Source organism: Oryza glaberrima, chromosome 8 (assembly GCF_000147395.1).
Source record: "Oryza glaberrima chromosome 8, OglaRS2, whole genome shotgun sequence".
Taxonomy (NCBI): domain Eukaryota; kingdom Viridiplantae; phylum Streptophyta; class Magnoliopsida; order Poales; family Poaceae; genus Oryza; species Oryza glaberrima.
The window spans coordinates 5241638-5257607 of record NC_068333.1 but is presented as its reverse complement, the minus strand read 5'-3'; the positions used below and the strand labels follow the sequence as shown (position 1 = coordinate 5257607).

General features: G+C 45.9%; 1 pseudogene; it reads right to left on the bottom strand.

The window, feature by feature from the left end:
- Nucleotides 1-11023: 11023 nt before the first annotated feature.
- On the bottom strand, nt 11024-14083 carry LOC127781557 (uncharacterized; annotated as a pseudogene).
- Nucleotides 14084-15970: the final 1887 nt, after the last annotated feature.

Sequence of the window (15970 nt, the reverse complement as noted above, 5' to 3'; positions counted from 1 at the left end):
AAACTTCAACTCTGGTGTGGGGAAGAGAGAGAGCAAGATTGAGTACTACCCACTGTACTCAGCAAGTCATACCGGAAGAGGAGGTATGATGCAGGATATAACCAAAAGAGGCTAGGGGTTCATTTGCAATAAAGCAGGCATTTAAAAGCAATAGTTGAAAGCAGTAAAACCATTCTAGTGAGTTAAGCAATATTAACCATCACTGTCCAACGCTACACCACATTGCAACAGGCCCAACCAACCACCTGAACTACACCAGTTCCGATAAGCTAAATTAGGGGTGAGACTAATCACGGTGAATCTGGTTGATTGCCCATAACCGCGGGCACGGCTATTCGAATAGTTTTACTCTGGCCAGAGGTGTACAACTGTACCCACAAGACACAATTCCACACATGTCGCCATGCCCCGAAGTATCACCATGATACTGCAAAGGGGGAAATCGTGACAAGACCCTTCGCATAACCCACCCCTAACCATCCACACCACGCTAAGATTTCACCCCCACCCCTCAACAGGCAGTGGGCAGTCCCCTCATGCGCCACGGTGAATCCAGAAGCTGGAAAACCGGACACCCCGACCGACCCAACTCCATCACGCCCACCCTCGCCACCGGTGCCTAGGAAAGGGTCGAGCTATACTACAAGTCAAGCAGTTATCCACTCCCGCTTGTGGTAAGCACGGTAAGTCTCCCAGGGTTTCCTGTGAACCGGTCCTTAACTGCCATGGGTGCGACCAGCAAAACCATGCACCCACAGCCCACCATTCAGTGTATTTTAATTAACTAACACCATTGCGGTGGCACCAATCCAAAGCTATGCTAATAATCAAAGTCTATGTAATAATATGATCCCCATTTGTGTACTAGTTGAACTAAGTATGGCTAAGCATTTCTTAAACCAACATCTAATCATTTTGATACCAAAGTTATCAATGGCATAAGGTAAACAATATATGGCTGAGTAGTAGGACACATCCCGTATGACATTGTAAAAGAATGCAACATTTAATAGAAATGCGGGATATTTGTAAATTGGGTACAATATGATCAATTGTAATGCATGTCTTGCCTTGCCCTCGCACTGATGAGACCTCATCAACGTCTTCGAGGAATCGCGGATCGACGAAACGGCCAAAATCTACACGACAAACAAAGCACACAAGCAAAACATGCTATAAGACTACTGAAACAGAGAACAAAACCATTTTTAATGGATTCCTTGCATTTTTCATGATTTACTAACACTTGAATGGACTTAGACGGAGCTCGGATGAATTACTTATGAATTTTAGAAGATAATCTGTGTTTTTACTATAAAAAGAAAAGCCTTAATCATTTATTGCACAATAATACCTAGGGCTGACGTCATCCAAGGGGAGGGCGGCGCCGACAGGCGGGCCCCACGGGTCAGCGGCACAAAGAGAGGGAGAGGCGGCGGCTGACCGTGGACCCCACCGGCAGCGACTCAGAGGGGGAGAGAGGTGGCGTGCCACGTGGCGCCGACGTGGCACCACACGGGCCACGGATGGACGGCCGCGATCTGCCGTGAGGCAGATCAGGCGGTTGGGGCGGGCGGTGCCGAGGCCAGCCCGGGCATGTAGCACGGCGGCAACCGGCGACGCGGGCGGCGGCGCAGCGCGATGGCGCGGGTGCGGAGAGTGCCGGCACGTGCAAGAGAGGAGGAAAAGGGGATGGAATGGGGTCCTCACTGGAGGAGGTGACGGTGGCCGGTGCGCGAGGGGAAGGCGGCGACGACGACCCAGCGAGCGGAGGGGTGGACGAGCGGCGGCGACGCCCTAGGAGAGAGCGGAGAGGGGTTAGGGGTAGGGAGGAAACCCGCGGCAACCAAAATGGCTGGCCAGAGATGGGAGGACGGCGAGGCTCACCGGTGCGCGAGGAGAAGGGGGCTCCGGCAGGGTTCCAGCGACGCGAGGCGGTGGCCGAGATGACCCACGCGGCGGCGAAGCTAATGGCGGCAGCGGCTTGGCATGGCGGCGGCTCTAGCGGTGGCGGCGCGCAGCCGGAGGCGGTGGCAAACGGCGGCGCTAGCGGCGAGCAGCGCGAGCGCGATGGAGAGCACGCGAGAAGGCGGCGAGTAAGGGAAATGGGAGAGGGGGCTCGGGGAAGTGTTTTTATGGGCGAGGGAGGGGCGGACGTGGCCGGGAGGTGGCGGTTGGCGCCGGCGACGACGTGGGGAAGGTGGGGAGAGAGAGGGTGTTGGGGGATTTCAAATCTCCCACGACTTGCGGGCGCGCGCGTGCGGGAGAGGTGGAGGAGGTGGGCGGCGACGTGGGCGCGGGGTGCGGGTGCGGAGTAGGCGCGAGATGGGCGGGAATGGCGGCGGCGCGGGTGGTTCGGCGGCGGTTTCCGCCGTCGGCTGGAGCTAGGGGACGACCTGACAGGTGGGCCCCACCTGTCAGCGTCTGTCACGCCCGGAATTTCTATCCAAAATTCCAAACGCTTACATGTGTGTTAAACCCTCGTCCAGAAATCAGCCGAGGCACACAATAACAAATTGATAATAGAGTACAAATAAATAACTATTGAATATTCGCAAATAGCAAATTATTACAGAGGTGGATAGTTCCTCTCAAAAAAATAAAATTCTACGCAGCGGAAAATTAAACTAAAGCAAACTACGGAACAGCTATGGCGACTCCACTCCACAGGCATCTTAACCCGGAATAAGCCTAATCCTCCAGATTATCACCTTCACTGAAGTACTCCTCCTCTGATGAATGAATATTGCAAGAATGAGCATATGACATACTCAACAAGCCACACAGCAAATATGCAAGTGCACAGGATAACAAAGGATGGCATAATAAAGCTCATTTGCATAAACAGCATTTAATAAATATTTCAGAGAATAATAAAACAGTTGAATAATTTAAGCAGTATTAAGTAAACACCATACAACACACCCGTGTTGCATAGGCCCAACCTCATCTGAACAACCAACCCCGGTTGTACAAATCAAACCTCCATACCAGGAATATGCCATTCCAAACCAGGAGTCAAATTAATTATCACATTATTATCACCAATGAGTAATGTGATATTAATCACGAAAAACATTGTTAGACCCGCCCATAACCACGGGCACGGCTATTCGAATAGTTTTACTCTAGCCAGAGATGTACCACTGTACCCACAAGACACAGTTCCACAACATGTTACCATGCGCCTCAATACCACCACGGTACCTCGGAAAGGAACTGTGACAATACCCCTCGCACAACACAACTCACCACAGTGCACCATACCTGGATCATAATCACCCCCTCTACAACCAGAGGCATGGACTCCCCAGCGACCCTCACGGACTTCTCGCCGCTTCTCAGTCTGGCACCCTATAATGAATCATACTATACAAAAGGTAAAGCCGTTGCCCACGCTGGCTTGTGGTTGGCACGGTAAATGTTTCACAACAGTAGCTCGGGAACCGATCCTTAATTGTCATGAGCACGACCATCAAAACCATGCGCTCACAACCCACCTTTAATCAGGTTTTAATTATTAATTAATTAACATAACACGATTAACCATCGTGAGCTACCATTGAATATAACCATAATTAATAATATAGTATAATTCATCCCATTAATGAGCTTATGTTTCTAAGCATGGCTAAGCAATTATACATATATAGCATTTAGCTGAACCAAACCAATATATAAGGTTCTAGCTAATCAAATTATAACCCATAGGAAAATACAGTCATCTTCGGCCATAAATAAATGGGAAAAGGCTCACCACCCGATGACATTCGAAAATAATGCATAAGTTGAAATAAAACATTAGCTTTAAACGGGTTCAACATGCTCAAAGGTTTGTTTGGGATCTGTGTGACTTGCCTTGAGCTTCCACAAAAACCTCTGAACCTTCCTCAACTGAAACACTCTCCTCCGGAACGTCGGAAACTAAAGCAAATAAACAAAATCAACAAAACAGTACAAAAACAAGTATAAACAGTACATGTGGATATTTTTAACATGTAGATCTCGATTTTAGAAAAATTTAGCAACTTGAACCACTCGAATCGGAGCTACGGTTAATTAGTTATGATTTTCCGAAGTTTTAATCTATTTAATCTATTAAAAAAAACTGAAAAAGAGGATATGATGACGTCAGCATGATGTCATCAATGGCGGCCGGCTCGGATGGCGACCTCGCCAGAGCTAGGGTGGTCGGCCGGGGTTTTGGAGGACACCTACACGTAGAGGGCGACGACGCGAACCCAAAGGTGCTCACCTATGCGTCAAACGACGACCGACGACGGCTGGCGACGAGAGGTGGCGGCGGCGGCGGCTTGGACCTCGCCGACGACGGTCCTCCGATGGCCGGTGACGACGGGGAGGGGGCGGCCGGGCTAGCCCTCGGTCACGCGCACCCGACGACGGCGAGAGGAGGCAGTGGTGACGGCTAGGGCGACGGCGCGGCGCGGCTGGTGGTTGGCCGGCGACGGCGGCGGCTAAAGCGACGCGGCGGCGACTCTACGGCGCACTAGAGAGCTCGGGAAAGGGGGCAAACGAAAGAGGACGACTAGGGGGTCCTATTTATAGCCTTGGATTGAAGAGATCGGACTCCTAACGAGAGGAATCGAGCCGGGAACATCTTCGGGTTAGTTTGGAGAGATAAACTCAAAACGAATTTGATACGGATAAAATACAAAGAATTAGGTTCCGATTCTTGGGGGAAACGAAAGAGGGAGATAAGGGAAATATTTCCCCTCAACTAATTTTAGGAAAACACAAGAGAAAAGGTTGGATTTGGAGGAGAAAAACCGAGCCAATTCGGTCTCAGTTTGGCTGCTAGAGGTAGAAGATGAACAGTGCCGAGGGAGGTAAATTAGACTTTCGGCTGGGCTGAGAACAGAACAAGGAAAGGAAAGGAAAGAGAAGGAGAAGGGGCAGCTCGGCTTGGGCCAGCTTGGGCTGCACAGCCGCGCGCGAGGGAAGAGAGTTGGGCTGAAATCAGCCCAACGGCTTAGGAGAGGATTTTAAAAACTTTTCCAATTAAAATAATTCGTGAAATGATGTTTCATTATTTAAAAATACTTTCCTTGCTCAAATAATTCCCAGAAAAATCTAGAAAATCAATAAACAAGCAAAGTATTTAACGAGATTTTATCTAACTTAGTTTTATGTTACAATTTCTCCTAGATTATTAGAGTTTAACTTGAAGGCTTTTTAAAATAATTTCTAGAAATGATTTAAAATATGGATTATTAATTTAGGCGATTTTTAGGGCGTGACAGCGTCCCCAGTGAGGGAGAGAGGTGGCTTGGGCCGGCCCAGCAAGAGGGACAGGGCGCGGGAGGGAGATGGGCCGGCGGCCCAACAGAGAAAAAGAAGGGAAAGAAACGGAGAAAAAGGAAAAAGATTTTCCTGGGATTTATATATTGCGGATAAGTGAATTTTAATTGGTTAAAATTACTTATAGGGATCTGAAAATTCCACTTAAAATCCTGTTAATGTGTTGGAGCATGGGGAACTCAAGAAAAATTCCACCACACCGAATTCAAATATTAATTGCATTTATTAATTAGGGATTTAGCTCTAGGTTAATATAAACCATTTCTTCGGATGATTTATTAGGAATATTTTTAAAGCAAGAAAAAGGGAGGGAAACTTCAGGGCGTGACAACACTAAACTCCTGCAAGCAACGTGCGGGGTTTCATCTAGTAATCAAGATAGATACCTTCCACTTGATGTGTGTGATCACTCGACAAGTCGCCGATAAATGGCGATGTTTCGCTATCTTGGGTCCTCCCGCAAGATTTTTACCCCAACAAAAAATTTATGTCCAATCTTGTTTCTCTTCAAATTGGATTGAATCTTGTTTAAACTGTTTCAAAGTCAAATAAAATTTGTAAAAACTTCAATTTCTCCTAGCAAGATTTTGGCCAGCTCTCTCAGCCCCTCTTGAGATTTTGGTCAAAAAATTAGATATTGATCATATCCCTGCTCCAATGGGTGGGTCTAGTAGGATGAACGCGTGTCACGCCCGAAAATATACACCATTTCCAAACACTCAGTGCATTAATCCTCGTCACAGGAGGCGAGGTACACATAGACATTGTTGATTATTACAAGCCACACTTGCGAAAACGTAAAAGAAGTACTTTATTACATGGGCGACTCTAGGCCCTCACACTCAGAGATAAACAAATAAAACAGCGGAAGACTACGAAACAGCAGTAGCCACAGGCACTCGACGGCGGAGCGAACTAGAGATCCAAGCCTTCATCTTCCTCAAGTCCATCCTCTGGATTATTTTTGAGAGCAAGAGTGAGTACCACCACCATACTCAGCAAGTCACACCGGAAATGCAATAATAATGCATAGGGGAAACAAGGAAATGGCCTAATAGGGTTTATTTTGCATAAAGCCATAGTTTAAGCATTTTAATCAGGTTAAAGCTTATTTTAAAACATGATCCTATTCTAAGCCAATATTATAATACCATCAAGGTCGCATGAGCCTGCGAACCTGCCTTAACCAGGCTAATCTCCACATGACTACACCATCATGATTTCACCCTCCCAAGGTTTTATAAAACAAGACTAACTGTGGGTACATTGCTCAGCTTGCCCATAACCGAGGGCTCGGCTATTTGAATAGTTTTTAACTCTGATCAGAGGTGTACAACTTTACCCACAAGACACAACCTCAACACGTGATGCCACGCGCCGGGTACCACCACGGTACTCGGATAGAGGTCATGACAAGACTATCCATCTAGGTCTACCCAAAACAGGAGAACCCACTGAGGTTTCACCGCCTGCCGGTCCCTGACATGGTAAAGGTTGCCGGATCCCCTGGGACGAGACAGGCCCCCCCCCCTTGCGCGGGGTCAAAATTGGACTTAATCCTTGCCTCACACCCTTCCAACCAATGGTCTCTGTTTTGAGAAGATCTAAACTTCCAGTCAGGCCTTACCCACTAGACTTGTGGTTGCACGAAGATGCCTTGCAACAGAGGCCCGAAGACCAGTCCATATATTAGCCGGGGTGCGACTACCAAAGTAACCAGCTTGCACCCCGAGCCCAGCCCAAAAATATGTTTTAGTTGCACAAAGAATTTTATCACCCATCTATTGACAAACCCATCAATAGTCCATAACTAATCCAGTTTTAGTTGTTAACCACCATAGTCTAGTTTATCCAAAAGTTCTAGGTTGGAACTAAGCACAAAGCATTTACCTAAAGCAACTAGTCAGTAGACTAGTCAAGTTATAATTTTACTAGGATTCACAATGATCATGGATATCAAATCAATATCATGGCCATAACAAATAGCATAGGAATAACTAATAAAACAATATTAATAATGAACGACATAATTTACAAAGCAATGCAATATAAGTAAAACAACATAATTTTCACAATATGGGATTCAACATGTTCAAGGTCGATATGACTTGCCTTGATCGCTCACAAAGTCTTCCGCGTCAACGGCGTGAAGAGCTGATCTTCCGGAATGGCACGATCTACACGACCAACGCGAAGAAATACAAAAAGGCTAATAAAAACCACATGAACAGAAGCAGCAATGCACGTAAATGGGTTATAATCATTTTTAGGAGAAATTAGAGATTTGAACATGTCGATTCCGAGTTCAAATGGTCAAAATATGGCCATTTGAAATTTAGGTGTTGTTTAAATGGAAATTTGCAATTTTGTGAATTATTTTTCTAAAGGAATTTAAATTATTGAGAGAGAGTGCACGCGGACTAGGTCCACGAGCGGGTCCCACTTGCCAGCCGCTCGGTCCACCATGAGCTGAGCACACCGAGGTGGCTCATGGTGCACCGACACACAGACACGGCCGGGCAGGAGCAGTACCCGAGTAGGCGGCTTGTCGGCGACAGCCAACGGCGCGGCGGAGCACAGGAAGAGGAAAAACGGAAAAGGGAGGAGGCTGTTGGATAGTATTGGAAGAGAGAAATACTGCGTAATGTGGATCGATTTTGTATTGAGCCTCAAGGGGGCGGTATATATAGGAGTACATTGGGAGGAGATAAGGAAGGATTACAGATATGGAAGGAGTCCACACAAATCAATCCTATCCTAATACATCTCTAACTATCATATACTCTTACAGAGGCGACGGTTCTCACCGAGCAGACAGGGCGGCGAGAGGTCGACGGTGTTGCCGGCGGTGAGGGAGAAACAGCGGGAAGCTTCGGGTCGTCGGCGTCGTCGTTCCCACGGTCCTCGTGCTCGACGGAGGGGTGGACGGGGAAGAGGAGGAAGCAGCGAAGCGGATTGTGGCGACGCCGAGTACCGACGAGGTCCTGACCACCGGCGAGGGGCGGCCGGAGTTGCAACGGCGGCGACGCAAGAAGAGAGCAGCGCGGCGGACGCGGAGAGAGGAGGGAGAGGGCGGCGGTGTGGGGAGTGAGGAGGGAGTCGGGGGTCCCTTTTATAGGCCGGAGGGGAGGGATAAGGACGCCGGGGAGGGAGATCGACGCCGGCCATGGTGGAGGTCACCATTGATGAGCATCATCAAAATCCACCACGAATAATGCAGGATTGAGTGGGAAAATATGGGGAATTGGAGAGGATGAGGTGGGAATTAATTCCCCTCAATTAATTTGATGAAACGGTGAGTGGAAGAGGCGAATCGGAGGTTGCCGTCGGTAGGAATTCGGCCGGAGAGAGATAGGATGGCTGAAGGTTAGGGATGACGAGTGGGACCCACTTGTCATTGAGAGGGAGCACACCTGCCTCTGGTTGGGTGCGCGGAGGAAGAAAGATGGACTTAGTCCGAGGGAGAGGGAATGAGCTGGGCCGGCCCAAGGAGAGGGAGGGGGAGGGGAGAGAGGGAAGGAGAGGGGGTGGCTGGGTTGGGCCAAGAGGGGGAGAGATGGAGAGATGGGCCAGAAGTGGCCCAAGAGGAGGAAGGGGATTTTCTTTTATCTTTTCCATTTATAAAATTCTTTAATTTTTTTTGTTGCCTTAAAATTATTTAGAATGATATGAAAATTCAAGTAAAAATTGGTTAAACATTTTGAATCATGGGGAATTTATAAAAATACCCACAAGCCAATTTGACATAAATCTTGGTGAGTTTTAATTGTTGGAGGCTCTTTTAAGCTTTTCAAATTTCTAGAAAATGCATTAAAGCACGATTTAAATTTAGGGCGATTTTCAAGGCGTTACAACGCGTCTAGACCTATTTCATGCATGGAAAAAGTACATCGGAGGTCTCTCATCTTGTCATCGAATTACAAAATCGTCCTTAAACCGTAAAACCGGATACAACGCATTCCCCAACTTACAAAACCAGTGCAAACAAGGTCCCTCAGCGGTATTGTCCCCCGTTTTGGATGACGTGGCTCCTTTAACTAGATCTTCGTCGCATGTGGTATTGACGTGGCGCTTTCGTGGCAATTCGATCTAGGAAAAAAAGTGGGGCCCACATGCACTAAAAGAATCTTTTTAATCTGTGACGAAATTTGACGAAATTTTCGTGATGTTTTCAGATATCGTCACGAATATGTAACTATGGATACAAGGCCCATAATACCGTGACAGTTTATCGATTTCGTCATAAACCGGCCCAAAACCTGTGATGTTATAGCAATTTCGTCGCGATTTACAAATATAATATTAAATACTTCAAAACCATATAAGAGATGTAAGTTTTGTGAACAATATTACTATCACTTTATCGGATGAAGAAATGACCAAAATAAAAGTTATAGATTTTGATGAGTTATACAACTTTGATGTTGATGACTTTTTCAGTTGAAATCATTTAGTATTTAAAAATGTTGTTCGAAGTTGTCATAATTTGATATTCAAATTCAAATTATTGAAACAGAGTCATATAGCAAAATGACCAAAACAAAAGTTGTAGATATTGATGATTTATACAACTTTGTTGTTGATGACTTTTTCAGTTGAAATCATTTAGTATTTGAAAATGTTGTTTGAAGTTGTCATAATTTGATATTCAAATTCAAATTATTGAAACAGAGTCATATAGCAAAATAACCAAAACAAAAGTTGTAGATATTGATGATTTATACAACTTTATTGTTGATGACTTTTTCAGTTGAAATCATTTAGTATTTGAAAATATTGTTCGAAGTTGTCATAATTTAAAATTCAAATTCAAATTATTGAAACAGAGTCATATAGCAAAATGACCAAAACAAAAGTTCTTGATATTGATGATTTATATAACTTTGTTGTTAATGACTTTTTAAGTTGAAATCATTTAGTATTTGAAAATGTTGTTCGAAGTTGTCGTAATTTGAAATTTGAAATTCAAATTCAAATTATTGAAACAGACTCATATAGCAAAATGACCAAACAAAAGTTGTAGATATTGATGATTTAGACAACTTTGTTGTTGATGACTTTTTCAGTTGAAATCATTTAGTATTTGAAAATGTTGTTTGAAGTTGTTACAATTTGAAATTCAAATATTATATAGGTCAATCAAACTCAGATGGAGAAATAACCAAAATAAAATTGGTAGATCTCAATAAGTTATACAACTTTGTTTTAGACAACTTTTTTACATAAGTTCTTTCAGTATGATAAAATTCGATTCGACGTTTTAATATATTAAAATTAATTGAAATGAGGGAGGCAAAATGAATACTGAGCACAACTCACAAATATCTTACTCCATCCGTTTCGAAATGTTTGACACCATTGACTTTTTAGCACATGTTTGACCGTTCGTCTTATTCAAAAACTTTTGTGAAATATGTAAAATTATATGCCTACATAAAAATATATTTAACAATGAATCAAATGATAGGAAAATAATTAATAATTACTTAAATTTTTTGAATAAGACGAACGGTCAAACGTGTGCTAAAAAGTCAACGGCGTCAAACATTTCGAAACGGAGAGAGTATATCCCATGAGGAAATACATAGCACGCAAGATTGCACAGGAGTACAGAACATAACTGCTCCAATGAAATAAAACTCACAGTATTATATTCCTACGGAATATACACCAACATAACTGCTTAGTTGTTTTGTAATTTTTTTTAGAGGAAAGGCCACGTGAGGCCCTGCATTTTATAGAAAGCATGAAGTATTTACAAACTGATTCTTACATAGTGCTGGGGTTGCCAGCTTGACATATAGGCACAGAAAACAAAAGCAGAAGGGTGAAAGGGATCAACCCTCACAACATCACAACCTTTCAAAAGAAACTGGCTGAGCAGCAGCAAAACGCACTAACAGGAAGGAGAAAAAAAAACCGAAAAAAAAAAAAACAGATCCTAAAGAGAAGGCTAACCAATTCCAGCTCATGAAGGTCGCAGGGCATCAATTGCTTCCTGAATCGCCTTAGTTGTTTGTTCCAGGGTAGGTACTTCGTCCAGCTTTAGCAGAATCTTCCACTGCAGTAGCAAGCCAATCAAACAAAAAGGAGTCATTAGTGGTGATGAAACCATTTTATTCCTAAGGATCATGTCGTTTCGAATTGACCAAAGGGACCAAACTAAAGCAGCCAAAAACATGAAACCCACTTTAGAGGTTTTTGAACTTGTTTTTCCTAACATCAAGAAAAAGCCATCAAAATCATGGGGGATCCTGCTCCACCCAAGGGGTATCTGACCTCAAACAAATCTAGTAAAATAATCTTGTTGGATGCATATCTCAAACAGATTAGGGAAAGAAATTTTTAGAGGGCAGTTCTCAAACCAAGTGTCTTTCCAGACAGAGATATGTTTGCCAACAACCGTTACCCAGGTACATATCTCAAACAGATATGTTGTATTGCAATTTTAGTCCTTGAAGAATAGCATTGAAAGTTCAATCCAATAGAAAGTATTAGCATCTGTTTTAGTACTAGTGAGTGATGTATTGGTGTGTACTAATATCACTAAATAATAGCTTCTGATAGATGATTTGACTAGACCACAGAATCAGTAACAAGAAAATTTGATTGTATTAAATATGCAGGAACTGCAGGACGTAGCTCATGGCAGTTGCCCAGGTAGTTATAGCAAAGTGCAATTGAACATATATAAACTGTCCCATATTCATGAATCATGATTCAAGTTACGACTTTAGTAAAATACATGCAGGAAATAGAAATGAGGCTCTTTTAATATACGAAGAACTAATTTACAGGAGGAATATATCTGAAGAAACCATGTAATTGCCATATCATTTGTGAAGATGACCGTGGAACAATTCTGAAACAATCTTTCAAACCCACCAACTACAGCTACAATTGATACAGATTGGGCAACAAGAAACCACATGGACACTTCTTTATTCCAATCATGGCATTTAGATAATAAACGCCAAAAGAACATGGTTCAGTATTTGCAGAATAAAGGACTCCCTTAAATGCACAGCTTACCTGAAGATGCATAAGATCTACTGTTCTACTCTATTAGTAAGTGAGATCAGATGGGATTCATTTGCCAGCTGAATATGTCAACTTCTACAAGATTCAGTCATAATCTCACAGCAAAACATGCGTTTAAACACATTAAAAGTGCAAATTACAATAGTCTGGTCATCTATGCGTACCAGAAGTCCCCTAGCCGAGTCAAGAAGAATGAATGCCAGTTGATCTCAAAGGACACAGCCGTCATGTAGTTGAACCAGCGTTTCCAATCGTCCACACTGGTAATCGACCTAGATGGGAGGTCGAGCACATATGTGCTGTTAGGGTCCGAAAGGTAGAGGGTGAGCATGGTGCCACTCTCCTCCCCTATGCACACAGTGGAAAGCGACTCTGTTCAAAACAACCCCATCTTCACGCCAACACAAATCGATTGTGTGCAATTCCAGAGCAAACGACCACTCTCCTGTGTTTCTAGCTTAGTCCAAATATGAAGTTTGTTGTCGCAAAGATAAAGAAGCGAAAGCCTCTCGTCAACGCTTACGTACAACCAAGATTGGTGGAAGACAGTGGGGGGAGGATCAATTGGGATATTGGTTGCGCCGATGTTGTCTGTGTCAATGCTCACATCAAGGGTGTAGAGGCTTTCTTCTCCCCAACTGAAGAGCCAGTGTGCGGCGCCATGGCTGACAGCTGCAACTCTGTTTCCAGAGGGACCCCAGACATAGCCCCGGATTTGTTCAGAGCAATTTCTGGGCGTGCTCCAGGATATCTCAAAAATGGCCGCCGCCGCCGCGGCGCTGGCAGCGGCTGAGGAGAATCTGTGGAGGTATACCTGATGGTTGCCATGGTGGATGCTGAGGAGGAGCACTTGGAAGAAGGTGTTGTAGCCACCTGATGGGTTGCGGCTGACGCGGTGGTCGGCGGCTGTGAGGATGGCGTAGCCTCTGGCGCCGTCTTTCTCGAAGCAATCCATGGGTAGAGGGGGCAGGACGTCGTGGTTGCCGGTGACCAGGTTGCAGACGCAGAGGTGGAGCGCGTTCTGCGGCGCCGGCGAGGGCGAGGGGAGGACGCGCACGAGGAGGAGCCCGCCGCGCGCCGCCAACGGCTTGGCCTGGTCGAAGAGGCCGGCGCCGGCGGCGTTGCGGACGAAGTCGGTGAGGAACAGCCGCCGCCGCCGCCCGGTGCCGACGGGTGGGTTACCCGTGGCCCTGCTCGGCGCTGCGATGAGCGGCGGCGCGCGGGTCGGGAAGAGCTTGGTGAGCTTCCGCCTCGCGTTGGCCTGGATCTGGTGGCGCTGCGCGAAGAAGCCGAGGAGGGAGGGCACCCGGGTGCCCGGCGGCCAGCGGCGGCGGAGGAAGGCCTGGTCGGCGATGAGGCGGAGCCACCGCTTGCACGCCGCGGCGCAGCGGAAGAGGGACGTCGGGTCCGGCACCCGCGCGAGGATCTCGATGACGACGTCCTCCGGAATAACCGGTACCGCGGCGGCGGCGGCGGCGGCCATTTCCGCCATTTCCGAGTGGGGGAGGCCGGCGACGAAGCGGCGGCGGCGGCGGCCCGAGGTGATGCGGAGAGGTAGAGGCCCAGACATAGTTGGGCCGGGCCGGGCCGGGCCGGGCCTAGTTATAGTTGGTCGGGGCCGGGCCAAGTTCTGTTGATGATTGGTCCTCTCGGCTCTCTAGCATAGTGCCATGCCACTGTTCCAGAAATCTTTCTTTGAATTTAACCATGTTTTTATCTAAATCGACATATTATTTTTTTTTCTTTGAATTCAGACCACAAATCAACGTATATGCAGATACCCTAAGGTATAAACAGTGTTACAGTGGTTCTCTAAAATCTACAATCTACAGCTAAACATGCTTACAAACATTGCGAGATTGCTAATCTGCGCAGCTTCGTGGTTACCACACGGTTTTTGGTCCGTAGACCAGGCACATCGTGCGGGATCCGCACTTCGCTTTTATGGAATCGTGAACATCTCTCCTAGGATCTCTCCTAGGAATAAGTCCGCTTACCGTCCATCAACTCTACGTGAGTCTGATAGATATGCCTAATCCTAAATACTAAATACTAGAAATCTTCACTTCTAAGCTAATACAAAACCATGCTACTCCCTCCGGGCTGGTTTTATTAGTCATTTCGGACACAATTTCGAAAACCAAGAAGTCATTAAACAGGGTTCTTGTTTCCTATTTTGTCCATATTAAATACGGTTGGGTGTAACATTCAAACAAGCAACTACTACTCTCTCAGTTGGTTTAGTGCATCCATCTCAGTTGGTTAGATTCCTGGTATAGGTGCACACCTTTTTTTTTTGTCTTGGTGATTAAGTCGGCGACCACGTGCACTTTCTCATCGGCAGCGTTGTCTATGGAGTCGGCAACCACGACCACTTCCTTACCGGCCTCATCGTCCATGGAGTCCGAGACTACGAGCTATTTCTTGCTCGCCTCGTTCATGGTGTCTCTGGCCATCGACTCCTCATCGTGAGCCTCATACATGATGTCAGGAACTATGGCTTCTTTTTTTTTTTTTGCTCAAAGCCCACATAAGTAATCATGTTCAAGTTCTCTTGTGTGCTTGCATGCACGTATGCCGCCATTAATTACGTGAGATGGGAACGAAGCATTCAAGGAGTAACGAGTAGTCATCATCAATGCACAAGGGCAATCTCGTCCCGTACGTGAGAAAAATGCTCCAACGACAGATTTTCTCATCCATAGCTAACTGAGCTCAAACGACTAGTAAAACCAGCCCGGAGGGAGTACTTAAGACCGTAGTATAGATCTTATTTTTCCATGTTGTCACTTACATGGTATATGTCTGGACGCATTTGTTAGCTTGTTGAGTTACAGTGCCACTGTTAAACGGAGTTAAAAGACATGTGTGTACATTTTCTCACCACGTTCTTGTTCCGTGGGCGATGGACCGACTCCATCGTCACCCTTCCCGAGGACGAGGACGACGACGCCTGATTCGCCACCGAGCCCATCATCGGCACTCCCGGGGCGAAGGGCGGCGAATGTGCCTCACCCGAGGACAGGGATGCCAGATCCGCCACCATCATCGACGGGATTGGTAGGAAGAGTGAGGAGGGGGAAGTGGGAGAGAGGAGGATGAGGGGAGAGGAGAGGGGAGGAGATGGGGGAGAGAGAGAGAGAGTGGATGTGTTGAGGAGAAGAGATGGGAGTGGATTAGAGGATGATGGATTTGACTTTCAAAGGGAATATTATTTTTGTATGCGAGCCTCTTAAGGGATCACATGTGAAAATGCATTATAGCATGTGGTCCCTTAAGAGGCCCGTTGGCGCCTGCGGTATACAATACGTCTATTATCGCAGGCGGGCCTCATAAGGGGCCACAAGCCATAATCTTTTTTTATATGCGACCCTTTAAACTGTTCTATCGGGTGTGATTTTTGCAGATGAAGGTAGTTATGGTCTACCTGCAACGTAGAAGGGGTTATCCGGAAAAATCGATTATGTAGTAGTACCAGCTCGTCAATTTCACCGGCACGCAGCTCCCAACGACTATTAACATTGTCGATTTCCAGCAACAGCAATTGGTCCCAACAGCCATCGAAACAACAACTCGGGTGAGCGCCCTATCCACATGCACTTCTCCGGCG